At 39.0% G+C, this 12,608-nt stretch overlaps 1 protein-coding gene across 1 annotated transcript in view; it reads right to left on the reverse strand.

The window, feature by feature from the left end:
- LOC145287796 (leucine-rich repeat-containing protein 40-like) overlaps positions 1-12,608 on the reverse strand; it is an 89,660-nt gene that overhangs the window by 6,950 nt on the left and 70,102 nt on the right. The window lies entirely within an intron of this gene.

Raw genomic sequence — 12,608 nt, forward strand, 5'->3', positions numbered from 1 at the left:
GCACAAAATAGCCTCAGGGTCCAGGGGTTCATACCATGCAAATGGTAAATTTGCGACAGGTTTGATTATCAGATTCGTTGTCAGCGATCTCGAATACCTCTTAAAAACCAAATGGGTCGGTGTTCTGTTGTAGCATAAGGTACCATTTACTTATATATAGATGTATATATACATCTATCTATCTATCTATCTATCTATTGCTCTGTTCGATAATGTGGTCGAATGTAAAAAATGCACATATAAATCTCGCTCTGTCGTTGTCTCTCTATCGGTCCACCAATATTTTTTATAAATTCAAATGAATAAAGAAAGAAAGCTTGGACAGTTTAGAATTAAGGAACGCTATTTTCATTAGATGTAAACATCACCAGAGGTAGCTGCTATATAGAAAGTTATGACTTTTTTATTCGTGTAACTTTAAACTAAATTGTAAATGATCTATATAAATGCGTGAAGATCGAGCAGCCATCTATACATATAAAAGCGAAAATGTATGTATGCGTATGTAGCAGAAACAAATAGAACTCTTTTCTTGTGCGTCAGTGCCTCCCCTGACTGTGCGATATGGCACATACTGACCAATCAGAGGCATAGCACAGGGACCTTCCTTACCCCCTTAAGGAACTATAACTGCTTCCGTCCCGGACAAGAAAAACTCTTCCTTTTTCCAGCGAGACGTCAGGGAGAGCAGACCTGTTTCCTCACTCTCTCTCTCTCTGCCTACATTGGTATCGACGGTCCCCACTTGGGAATAACTACTGGGCAAAGGCAGAAAAATCTATCCCAGTTATATCTAAATGGCATCTTGCCTTATTTCATTAAACCTTTTTTTACGTTTTATGAAGTCGTTTGTTCGTTTATTCAGTAGCTTGTGTTGAAATATTTATTTTATTAGGGAGTGCCCGAAAATCATTAACTCAACTTCCTAAAATGGTGACCCCGACGTGATACACAAGTTTACTGAATGGCAAGCCGGACTTCTACCCCGTCTAAGCAAGGAAAGGGACGGCGAGCAGAAATTCCTGAAATACTTTCCTCAAGAAAAGTAATACTACGGATAAACTTCACACCTCTGAGAAGGATATATATTTTTTTAATTTTTTTTTTATTTTTTATTTTTTATTACATTTTCACCCCAAACAAGGCACATTGCCACTTTGGTGTAGGGGGCTACTATCAGGGGAAACATCTACTGGGGTACTATGTAGGGATTTGGGCAGCGAGATGTTGGTTCATGTTGCACTTGAACTTATGCATGTCAGTACAGTTGGGGAAGCAGTGACCTGGAATGGAATTCCAAAGTCTAGCAGTTCTGGGGAAGAAACTACTGGAGTAGAAAGATCTTTTACATCTAGGGATCTCTACAGTGTGGGGGTGGGATTTTGCAGCTTGTCGTGTCTGTCGAGGGTGTTTACGTCGTAGGGCACAAGTGCTTGCAGTTCATCAGAGCATTCACCATTATAATACTTGTAGAACAGGCAGAGGGATGCAACGTTTCGACGATGGGACAGAGGCTGAAGCTTAGATGCCAGTTTAGGGCCTATCAGATTTGCGACTCTCTTTTGAACCCTGTCAAGGAGCGAGAGACTTGTAGCCGATGCACCGGCCCAAATATGACAGCAATACTCCATACATGGGCGAATAGTGGCCTTGTAGAGGTACAGGATACTTTCGGGTGTTAGAAGTTTTCTAGCACGGTAGAGAGAGCCCACCTTCCTCGCAGCGGCCCTGGCAATGCTCTCGATGTAATTGTTCCAGCTCATGTTTCCTGTGAACGTTAGGCCAAGGAGCTTGAGAGACGTACTCTCAGATAAAGAGTCGTTGGCCATTGCTATAGGTGGTAGAGAAGGTTTCTTTCTTGTAATTATTGAATGAAACCAGTTTTGTCTTGGCGGCATTGAACGTGACCATCCATTTTTGTCCCCATTCCACTACTGATTGGAGGTCATCCTTTAGTGTTTCTGCCATTACTTTAGATATATGTTAATTTGTTTTCCTGTCGTGCCTGCTATAGAGTGTGGTGTCATCAGCATATATAATTCCTCACGGGAACATTTTTTTCTTCGTCACCATATAAAAAAAAACGAAAAAAGAAGACATTATTTCCTGCACCAGACTCTTTTGGCCCGCGTGGTGGATTCCTAGGAAAAAGAACGCGAGAGACACGGATAGCAGTTCGTCGTAAATGACTTGAAAACCAAAGTGACTAAAAGTTTTTCTTTCACCCTCTTCTTGGGGAAAACGACGCCACAATGTGCATGCATGTGAACAGGAGACAAGTAATTCGAGGGACAGTTAATTCCGCAAAACAAAAGAGAGAACTTTTACTAAAGAAAAAAAAACTAAAAAAAAAAACTTGCTTACACGTATTGGCCAAAACGTAAGTAACCGTTTAAAGAATTCATTTACCTCCAGGTTATAGGTTACACACAGAGGCACACACACAAAAAAAAAAAAAAAAAAAAAACCCACGCACACATATTGTCCATTTTTTTTTATACCACTGCTCTTTTGAACCATTTTTCTAATTTATTTTCTGGTAAAATTTTTTCTTCTCTCTCTTTTTAGCCTGTTAAATATTTTTCTTATTTTTGTCTCTCTTTAAATATTTCCCCTTTTTCCCCCACGTGATCCTATCTATATTTTGGATAGTTAATTTTTTCTGTCTGTTGTCGTTTTCTTTATATATATATATAAAATAGTTGCCGCGAGCCTTCGCAATGATGTCACAACCTAACGACATCGTAGATATGGCTATTTTAAAAGCCATTGAGAGACTCACTCACGAGGTAAAAAAAATTTAGCAAGCTGAAGCCGCAGTTGCGCAAGCACCATCTGCAGACTAACTCCTTACATACAGGTCACTACCGCCGCCACCAACGCCACTCAAACAAGCCGAAACTGTGCTTTTATCACAGTCGTTTTGGTATGGAGGCGCGGAAATGCAAAAACCCCTGTTCATACATTAACCAGGGAAACTAAGGTCTGGGGAGCTGAGCACGGCAGGCTCTCCACGGGATATTCACAACAACCGTGCCCATTTCATTATGGACTCTCGATCCCAAGCACGTTGTTTGGTAAATACAGGGGCAGCTTGTAGTATTTGGCCACTTAAATTCTCACAGAGAAGCCTCCAGTGTCGTCCATCACTCTGCAAGCGGTAAATCATTTTCCCATTCTCACGTACGGTCAAATGTCTCGTCCTCTGGACTTGGATTATGGAGAGACTTTACATGGGTCTTCACTATAGCAGATTTACTCTACCCCATACTAGGCGCGGACTTCCTGCACCACTTCAACCTGATAGTGGATATGCGCAGACGCCGGCTGATAGATGCAAATACAGAACTTTCTGTCCCTGGTGTAAAAACAAACACCCATCTATCAGCCCAGTATTCTTCATTGCCGCTTCAGATAACCCGTATCAGACCGCCTTAGACTCCTACCTGGAGTTAACCAACTTAAATTTTGTGGTGAGCAAACCCACGCACACCACAAAACACCACATCAAGACCACAGGTGCTCCTGTTTTCTCATACCCTCGCCACCTCCCTGCTGATAAACTTAAGGCAGCGAAGGCAGAATTTAACCATATGCTGCAGCTAGGAATAATACGCTCCTCGTTCAGTACATGGGCTTCCCCTTTGCATATGGTCCCGAAACGAGATGGAGATTGGCGTCTGACTGGGGACTACCGACGATTCAATGCCATGATGGTACCTGATCTTTACTCAGTCCCACATATACAAGACTTTGCTTCCTCTCTGCATGGTTGTAAGACCTTCTCCAAACTGGATCTAGTTAAGGCTTACCATCAGATTCCAGTGAATCCGGCCGATATACCTAAGACTGCGGTAACAACTCCATTTGGAGCATTTGAATTCTTAACTATGCCCTTTGGTTTACAAAACGCAGCTAGCACATTTCAGCGCTTCATGGACGAAGTAGTGCGCAACTTGAACTTCGTCTATAACTACATAGACGACATTCCTCGTGGCAAGTGCCTCATCTGAGGAACATGTCACTCACCTCCGCCTACTATTCGAACGGTTTCAGCAATACCAGGTGAGGATTAACCCTGGTAAATGCGTTTTCGGTGCTTCGTCACTAGTTTTCCTGGGCCACATTATCAGCCCAGACGGTATATCTCTGCTACCGAAAAAGGTGAAGGCTCTGCAAGACCTTCAACCACCCACTTCACTTCGCCAACTAAGGCACTTCCTCGGTCTGTTGAACTACTACAGACGCTTTATCCCACACTGTGCGAATCTTCTAGCTCCTCTTTCCGACCTGTTACGTAACAGGAAGAAGAAAAATGAGCAGATCTCACTTAATGAGGTCCAGCTTAAAACTTTCAATGAAGTAAAAACAAAACTAGCAACAACATCTCTACTTGCACATCCTGTACCTGATGTCCAGTTTTCACTAGTCGTTGATGCATCAGGCACAGCTGTAGGTGCAGTATCGCAACAGCAGCACCAACAACAGTTATAACCTCTCGCATACTTTTCGAGACAGCTGAAACCGGCAGAACAACGTTACAGCACGTTTGGCCGTGAACTCCTGGCAATGTACCTCGCACTGAAACATTTCCAACATTCACTCGAGGGCCGTCAATTTGTGATCTATACTGATCACTGTCCGCTTACATATGCACTTCGTTCTAAGCCGGGCAAATATTCTCCCCGTGAAACGCGCCCCTTGGATTTTGTTTCGCAATTTACCAGCAATATCTGACATATCTCAGGTGAGCAGAATGCTGCGGCAGATGCTTTGTCCTGCCTTCCCATTAATTCTTTGTCCTCACCATCGGATATAAACTTACAGCAGATGGCCTTAGACCAGCCAAGTCTGGGCACGTTGGATCCGCCGTCACCTGAATTTGCAACTTGCAAATATGCATACCTGCCCGTGCCTACCTCGGACACGCAGATGATTTGTGACACCTCAACGGATTCACCTCGACCATTTGGTCCATTGATTCATCGTAGAGTTGTTTTTGACACCCTACACAATTTGGCACACTCCGGATGCAGAGCCACAGTGAAGCTGATTACAGCTAGATTTTTCTGGCCAAATATGAGGCGTGATATCACTGCCTGGACACGTTCCTGTGTATCCTGCCAAAAGTCAAAGGTGCACAAGCATATCCGTGCACTCCTTGAAACATTCACCACCCCAGATGCTCGGTTTAGCCATGTGCACATCGACCTGGTTGGACGTTGGCCGGTCAGTCGGGGATTCACTTATCTCCTGACCTGTATAGACCGTTTCACACGGTGGCCTGAAGCCATTCCCCTCACAGACATTTCGGCTGAGTCTGTAGCGCGAGCCCTTATTTCAGGCTGGATATCACGTTACGGAGTTCCCACTATCATCACCACTGATTGTGGCGTACAGTTTGAATCCCACCTCTTCCAGGAACTCTCCAGGATGCTAGGGATCCAACGTATTCGCACTTCAAGCTATCACCCTGCTTCTAACGGGATGATTGAACGCTTCCATCGCCAATTGAAAGCAGCATTACGTGCTTACCCTGACTAACAGCGATGGAGCGAATATGTACCGGTTGTCCTTCTTGGCTGTCGTGCCTCAATCGAAGAGGACTTGGATTATTCTGCAGCCGAACTAGTCTATGGAGTACCTCTATCATTGCCAGGTCAGATGTTGACCCCGATAGAGGATACAACAACTGACTCAGCTCTGTATGTCAACAGACTACGGGCCTATCTCAGTAAGCTACCACCAATGCAGACTAGGAAACAGACCATAAAATCTTTGGTCCCGAAGGACATATTAACATGGACCTACGTGTTCCTTAGAAAGGACGCAGTAAAAGCTCCCCTAACTCCATCCTACACTGGCCCTTATCGCGTGCTTTCACACACTGATAAAACTTTTATCCTCCACATTAGTGATAAAAAAGAGACAGTTTCCATAGATAGGGTAAAAAGAGCCTTTCTGGACACATTAATACATGAACCACACATTCCTCCAACATACACACAGCATCATCTTACACCTGAGGTAAATACTCCACGTGAGAACAGTTATGTGACCACTACACGTAGTGGCCGACGGGTACATTGGCCAAAGAAACTATGTAAAACTGTATATTTCTGTTAAAAAAGAAACTTTTCTTTCTCTCCTTTCTACAAAAAAGAAGGTTTTATAAAAAAAAAAAAAGGATATTCCCCAACTTTTTACAGAAAACTAAGAACATTTTTTTTTCTTCGTAAAAACAAAAAAATAACGTGAATAAATTGACATTTTTATTTAATTTTTTTTTGCTATTCGTTCTGCTACCTTTTTCTCTGTCGGCTTTCAGCCTAAGCAGGGGGTTATGTAGCAGAAACATATAGAACTCTTTTCTTGTGCATCAGTGCCTCCCCTGACTGTGCGATATGGCACATACTGACCAATCAGAGGCATAGCACAGGGACCTTCCTTACCCCCTTAAGGAACTATAACTGCTTCCGTCCCGGACAAGAAAAACTCTTCCTTTTTCCAGCGAGATGTCAAGGAGAGCGGACCTGTTTCCTCACTCTCTCTCCCTCTGCCTACATCGGTATCGACGGTCCCCACTTGGGAATAACTACTTAGCAAAGGCAGACGAATTCTATCCCAGCTATATCTAAATGGCATCTTGCCTTACTTCAATAAACCTTTTCCTTGCAAGTTTTATGAAGTCGTTTGTTCGTTTATTCAGTAGCTTGTGTTGAAATATTTATTTTATTAAGGAGTGCCCGAAAAGCATTAGCTCAACTTCCTAAATGTGTTCGCTTTTTCTGTGTGTCTACAAAAGGCTTCTTTCAGAGAAGCGGTCGGTCGCTTCACAACTTTTAAAAATTTTTCATATCACACATAAATCGTAATATCTCACAGTTAACAACGAAGCTCGCCTGTCTATTTAATTTGCTCAATTTCGGGAAGATAAATATTCAATATTTGTCGCTCGCCACATGTGGGTTAGTCTTTTTTCTATAACATCTTGGCGGGGGGAAGCGTTCAGCAGTAAATGAATACTATCCCGCAGTCAAACTTGACCTCATTAACTCATTAAAACGGGCACCTGCCAAATCCAAGTAATTAAATAAATTCAAACGTGTTTCCGTCAGCATCTCACGGTGGGGCAATGGTTAACGTTGCACGTTTTTTTTTTTTTCCACACTTTAATTTACAACTTTGCCTCAACGGTTCAGGTTCGATCCTCATACTTACTTTCTTTTTTTAACCCCCCCGCCCCCCCCATTCACACACCTCAAACACCCGGGCAACTCCGGGCACCCCTCGCTAGTCTATATATATAAAAGGCAGAAGTGGCACGCACGTTTTTGTATGTCCGTGAAAGGCTTGGAGGGGAGGGGGGCTCTCGACCACGTTACTATTTTTTAGAACTTTTTATATACTCCCTAGATTATAATATCTCCGATTTGCGAACGCACGTCGTTTCTACATTTATTTTGATCGACTTTTATAAAATTCCCTCTATTCCGTCCTTTTACTTTGTTTGTTTGTCTTTTTCATATAAATAAAGCGAAACTAATCGACTCGCCTGGCCCTCTTGGTCGAGACATCTTGAAGGTAATCAGCTTTGATCAATGTGGGGGAAACCCTCCATATCAAACAATTTATGCTATTTATTTGGGGAAGCAAAATACAGCAGAAACTGGCCTGCAGCTAATCTTTATTTCTGCACCTGCATGATTCTTAACTTATGCACTTCAAAATAGAAAATGGTGGATCTAGAATAACTATCCTCTTTGTAAAATATAATTCTAGCAGATCTTGGAAATTTTTTACTAATTTCGACATTACACTTAAAGTAGATACAAGTGTTTTAGTTAAAGTATATTATTTTGAATTTTTTTCATTTTAGAAACACCTATCGAAACAACAAACTCTTTAAAATTAAATCCATACAGAATGGATACCGGAGTTAAGAAAATCAGTTTCATCGTATTTTCAGATCCCCCACTGATGAAAGTGTAAACTTTGAAAAGCAGGGGGATATAACTCTTATTTTACCAAGTAATAGTGAATGGCAGATCGGCAAAATACGTAAAGTGATTTTATTTGTAATTTCTACCACCAATAGCAATGGCTAAGAATACACTGCCTGAAAATATTTCCTTTAAACTCCTCGGCCTAACGTTTACAGGAAACATGAACTGGAATATATACATTGAGAGCATTGCCAAGGCTGCTGCAAGGAAGGTGGGCTCTCTCTACCGTGCTAGAAAATTACTTACGCCTGAAAGTATCCTGTACCTCTATAGGGCCACCATTCGCCCATGTATGGAGTACTGTTGTCACATTTGGGCTGGTGCATCTGCTGCTTGTCTCTCATTCCTGAACAGGGTTCAAAAGAGAGTCGCAAACCTGATAGGTCCTGAACTGTCATCTAGGCTTCAGCCTCTGTCCCATCGACGAAATGTTGCATCCCTCTACCTGTTCTACAAATACTTTAATGGTGGCTGCTCTGACAAACTGCAAGCACTTGTACCTCCTCAACGTGACTACCCACGACAAGCAACTAAGTCCCACCCTTTACAGTAGAGATCCCTAGGTGTAAGAAAGCCTTTTACTCCAATAGTTTCTTCCCCAGAATTGCAAGTCTTTGGAACTCCCTTCCAGGATACTGTTTTCCCAACTGTACTGATATGCAGAAGTTCAAGTGTAATGTGAACAAACATCTTTCTACTCATCTCCCTTTATAACGCCCCCGCTAATTGTCCCCGATAGTAGTCCCCTACTTCAAAGTGGCACTTGGCTTGTTTGGGGGTGAAGATTGAAAAAAAAAAAAAAATAAATAAATAAATAAAAATAAAATTCTGCTCAATAATTTTCCCTAATTTTGGGTAAGGATACTTATTTTTGGATGATACATAAGTATAGCAAAGAGTTTTGGTGCAACTGCATTATAATAGTGAAATTTAAAATTTTTAATATTGAATTTCAAAGCAAACCAATGTTCTCTACTTAATATTTATTACATAACATGACAATTATCCAAAAATTATGAAAAATGATATAGTAGAAAACATTAAATAAAACATTTTCTGACAAAAATTAGCAAAAATAACATTTGGCTAAAAAAAAAAATACCAGAGAGTTCCAAAGGGAGGTAAATAGTGTGTAACTAAAGGATGGAAAAATAAAATTGTCCCCCTAGAAAAGAGGACATAATTCCATTTCCATTTGATAAAAACCAGTTTTCTTCCCCCCCCCCCCGCAGACCATCTACTAGTTGGCCAGTTGTGTACAAATCCAAAGAGCAATAGGACCCTTCTGTCATGTCTGAAAGTGATACAATGTTCAACGAGTGAGATCGGAGATGCGATGCTGTACAACTCATGCTGTCTATTGATCAGTTATGACAACAGGATCATTGCCAACGCCCTCAAAATGTATCGCTGGATTGCCATGAATAACAGGAATGTGCCCAAAGTGATGAAAACAAAGTTTCTGGCCACATTTATGGTTTTTGGTGTTGTTTCAAGTGAGGGTCACATCATGCCACCTCACATCTTTGAAGTCGGCTTGAAAGTCAACACCAAAATAGATCTGGATATGCTGAATAGTGTGGTGATCCCCTGGTGCAATCAGGTAGCTGCTGACAGACTCTGGGTATGGTAGCAGGACTCGGCGTGGGCCCACAAGTTCAAAGAGACTCAGGCTTGGTTTCAGAAGGAGTGCTAAGACTGTATCCTCCTCCTACTGGCCCCCCCCCCACCACCTGAACCCGCTGGATTACTTTGTTTGGTCATACGTCGAGAACATCACCAACATGACCTCCCACAACACCAAAGCTAGCCTGATCGCCACCATCTGCCGAGCTCCTGCTGGCACTTGTGGAAAAAACATGCTCCCAGTTCCGGACCTGTATCGAGGTGGTGATTGAGGTTGAAGGTGGCTACATTGAGTAAATGTCAGCTCTTCTACATGATAAAATTATCTGAATTGATTTTTTGAATAAAAGTTTTAAAATAAAGCAGTAGTGTTGTTTTCTTTAAGGTGACACTTTTATTGTTCTACTCTGTATTGTCAATTTTTTAAATAAATTTTTCATTTTGCTTTGTTCTTAGCATAACTGAGTTACTTCCCTTGTTATTTTGCCACCCCCCCTTTTTTTTTTTTTTTTTAAAATAATGCAGTAATACTTAAGTACTTCTGACATGCCAATTATCGTTTCTTATAGTTGAAATTGACACAAAAATAAAGCAGATACCATTACTTATTTTTAAATCATTTTTAATTTTCTGCATTTTACTAGTGGTTTCACTAGAGTTTTTTTTTTTTACTTGACATGTGTTCCATATTGTATAATTAAAAAATATTTAAAAAAACATTGCAATGATAAAAAAAAAGTTTGATTTGATTATTTGTAATAAAAAAAAAAAAAAAAAAAAAAAAAAAAAAAATCTTTAATTTCCAGTTATGAAAGCCAGTTTGATTATCTTACATGTAAGTATAATTAAAAAAAAAAAAAAAATAAAATAAAAAAATAGTGAAAACAAATTATGGTGATTGTCCAGAATTCTCCCTATATTAACAAGATAGATACCATTTTTTTTTTTTTTTTGTTAATGAAGACTCAATTTTTTGGCTGTCAGAACAAAAGAATTTTATTGTAACGTTTTTGCTTAAATTCTAACAAGAGTCTTCAGAATATTCATTGAAAGAAAAATATTTTTAAAAAGAGACCATTTACTAAAAATATTATTAGATTTAAACGTGTGTCCATGCAAATGTAAAATAAAAAAAAATAAATAAATAAAAATGTTTAGTTTTCAAAACACAAACCCAATCTTTTATTATTTAAGATTCAATTTGTTTCATTTAAATAGTAAAATGAACCTTGCATATGAATAAATGAAAGGTAGAAAAGTATTAAAAAAATTAAGGGAAATGGTCCTGATATTTAATAAGAGTTATTTCCCTTTGAACAAATATGGTTGTCTTGACTGAAAACAGAAATAAGGATTTTTTTTTTTTATATATATACATAAAATATTTATGAAGAAATATGGATATCAACAATGAATATCATACATACATACGACGCATGGTTAACAATATTAAACAAATATACAACACGACATCAATCGGTGCTTTTCTTTATTCAGTGATTTTTAAGCCACTTTGATGATTTGCTTAACCAACTGATAGGGTCAGAATATTTTACAAGAATTTGAAAAGCAATTGAAAAAGTTACAAATAATATCCAAACTCCAAAATAGGCCAGTTATTTGATTGATTATTTATTACAAATAGTTTGAGACAGTTTTGTTAATATATTAAAAGATTAGTGGGGACCAGAGTAATGAAGGAAGGAAGTGACAAATGTGCAAGGAGAGGGCTAAAAGAGAGAAAGTGTGTGTGATGAGAAGGTCGGAGAGAGAGAGAGAGAAGGTCAGGGGAAAAGAGAAACAAAAACATATTTAACAGTTCATTTTTTTACTTTTATCTTTAAAGAAGTGCTATATTTACATAAACTTCTTTATACAATTTTTTTGCTGTCAACGTATTATTACAAGTCAATCCACAGTAAACTTGTGAATCATTAAATAAAGTATAGTGTTACACTTTTACGAAGCACCAAGGAAAGGATCCAGGGTTGGATGACAGCAACCTTTAAAAACAGGTTATGGACATACAAGCCACAGAGTACACAAAAACAAATAAAGAAAAAAAAAAAAAAAAAAGAAAAAAAGTAAAAAAAAAGAAAGAAAAAAAAAGTAAAAAAAGAAAGAAAAAAAAAGTAAAAAAAAAAAAAGAAAAAAAAGAAAAAAAAAAGAAAAAAGAAAAAAAAGGGGGTCATGTGGAGATCTAAAAGTCTATAGAAAATTAAAAAATTAGCATCAGATTTTTTTCATTTTGACTATGAGGCAGGTAACTATATTTCACCATAACATATTAGGGACACTGCATCAGTGGCACTTAAGTTAGCTAGCATTGATTTTGACAAGAGTCACACCGAATGCATGATAATTAAAATCCGTGAAACGGAATCGTTCCCAAGGTGGAGTCAAAGATGGCTGACATGTAAGATCAAAGTTTAAAGCTGTAGACAAAAGAGAATGAGACAATGAATGACGTCACTTTTATCGAGACGAGAAACAAAGGTTTTTAAAATACGTCTCTTCATAAAAGAATGATCAAAGTGCAAAACGTTACTTTGACATCTGTTTGTGCGTCGCTCATTATCATTAATTAACTAAAATAACTAAATAATTAGTTAAGGGAATATTAATCTCTCTCCCTCCTGAATCAATTCTCTCCAAAATAAAACCTTGAAGAAAACTGAACATCTCCTTGTATTACATTTTACATAAAAACAAAAAGCTACAATAAAAGACCCAAGTGTAAACACTAAGATATAAAAAAAAACTTTATAGCCATTATTGAAAATCATAATAAACTTCCGTAGATCTAAAAGATTCCCCACTTAAAACTGATTATTACTTAGCACTTGTGGCTGAACAGATAAATGTTAAGCGATAATCAAGTTTTAAGTGACAGGTTTCTGGAGATTGAAAGTTCAATCCTCAGTGCAGGTGATACTAAGGACAGAATTACGAATTACTTTGTACTTCTACTTGATC

The sequence above is a fragment of the Euprymna scolopes genome, chromosome 11 (assembly GCF_053919585.1).
Source record: "Euprymna scolopes isolate OS-2025 chromosome 11, ASM5391958v1, whole genome shotgun sequence".
Lineage (NCBI taxonomy): Eukaryota > Metazoa > Mollusca > Cephalopoda > Sepiida > Sepiolidae > Euprymna > Euprymna scolopes.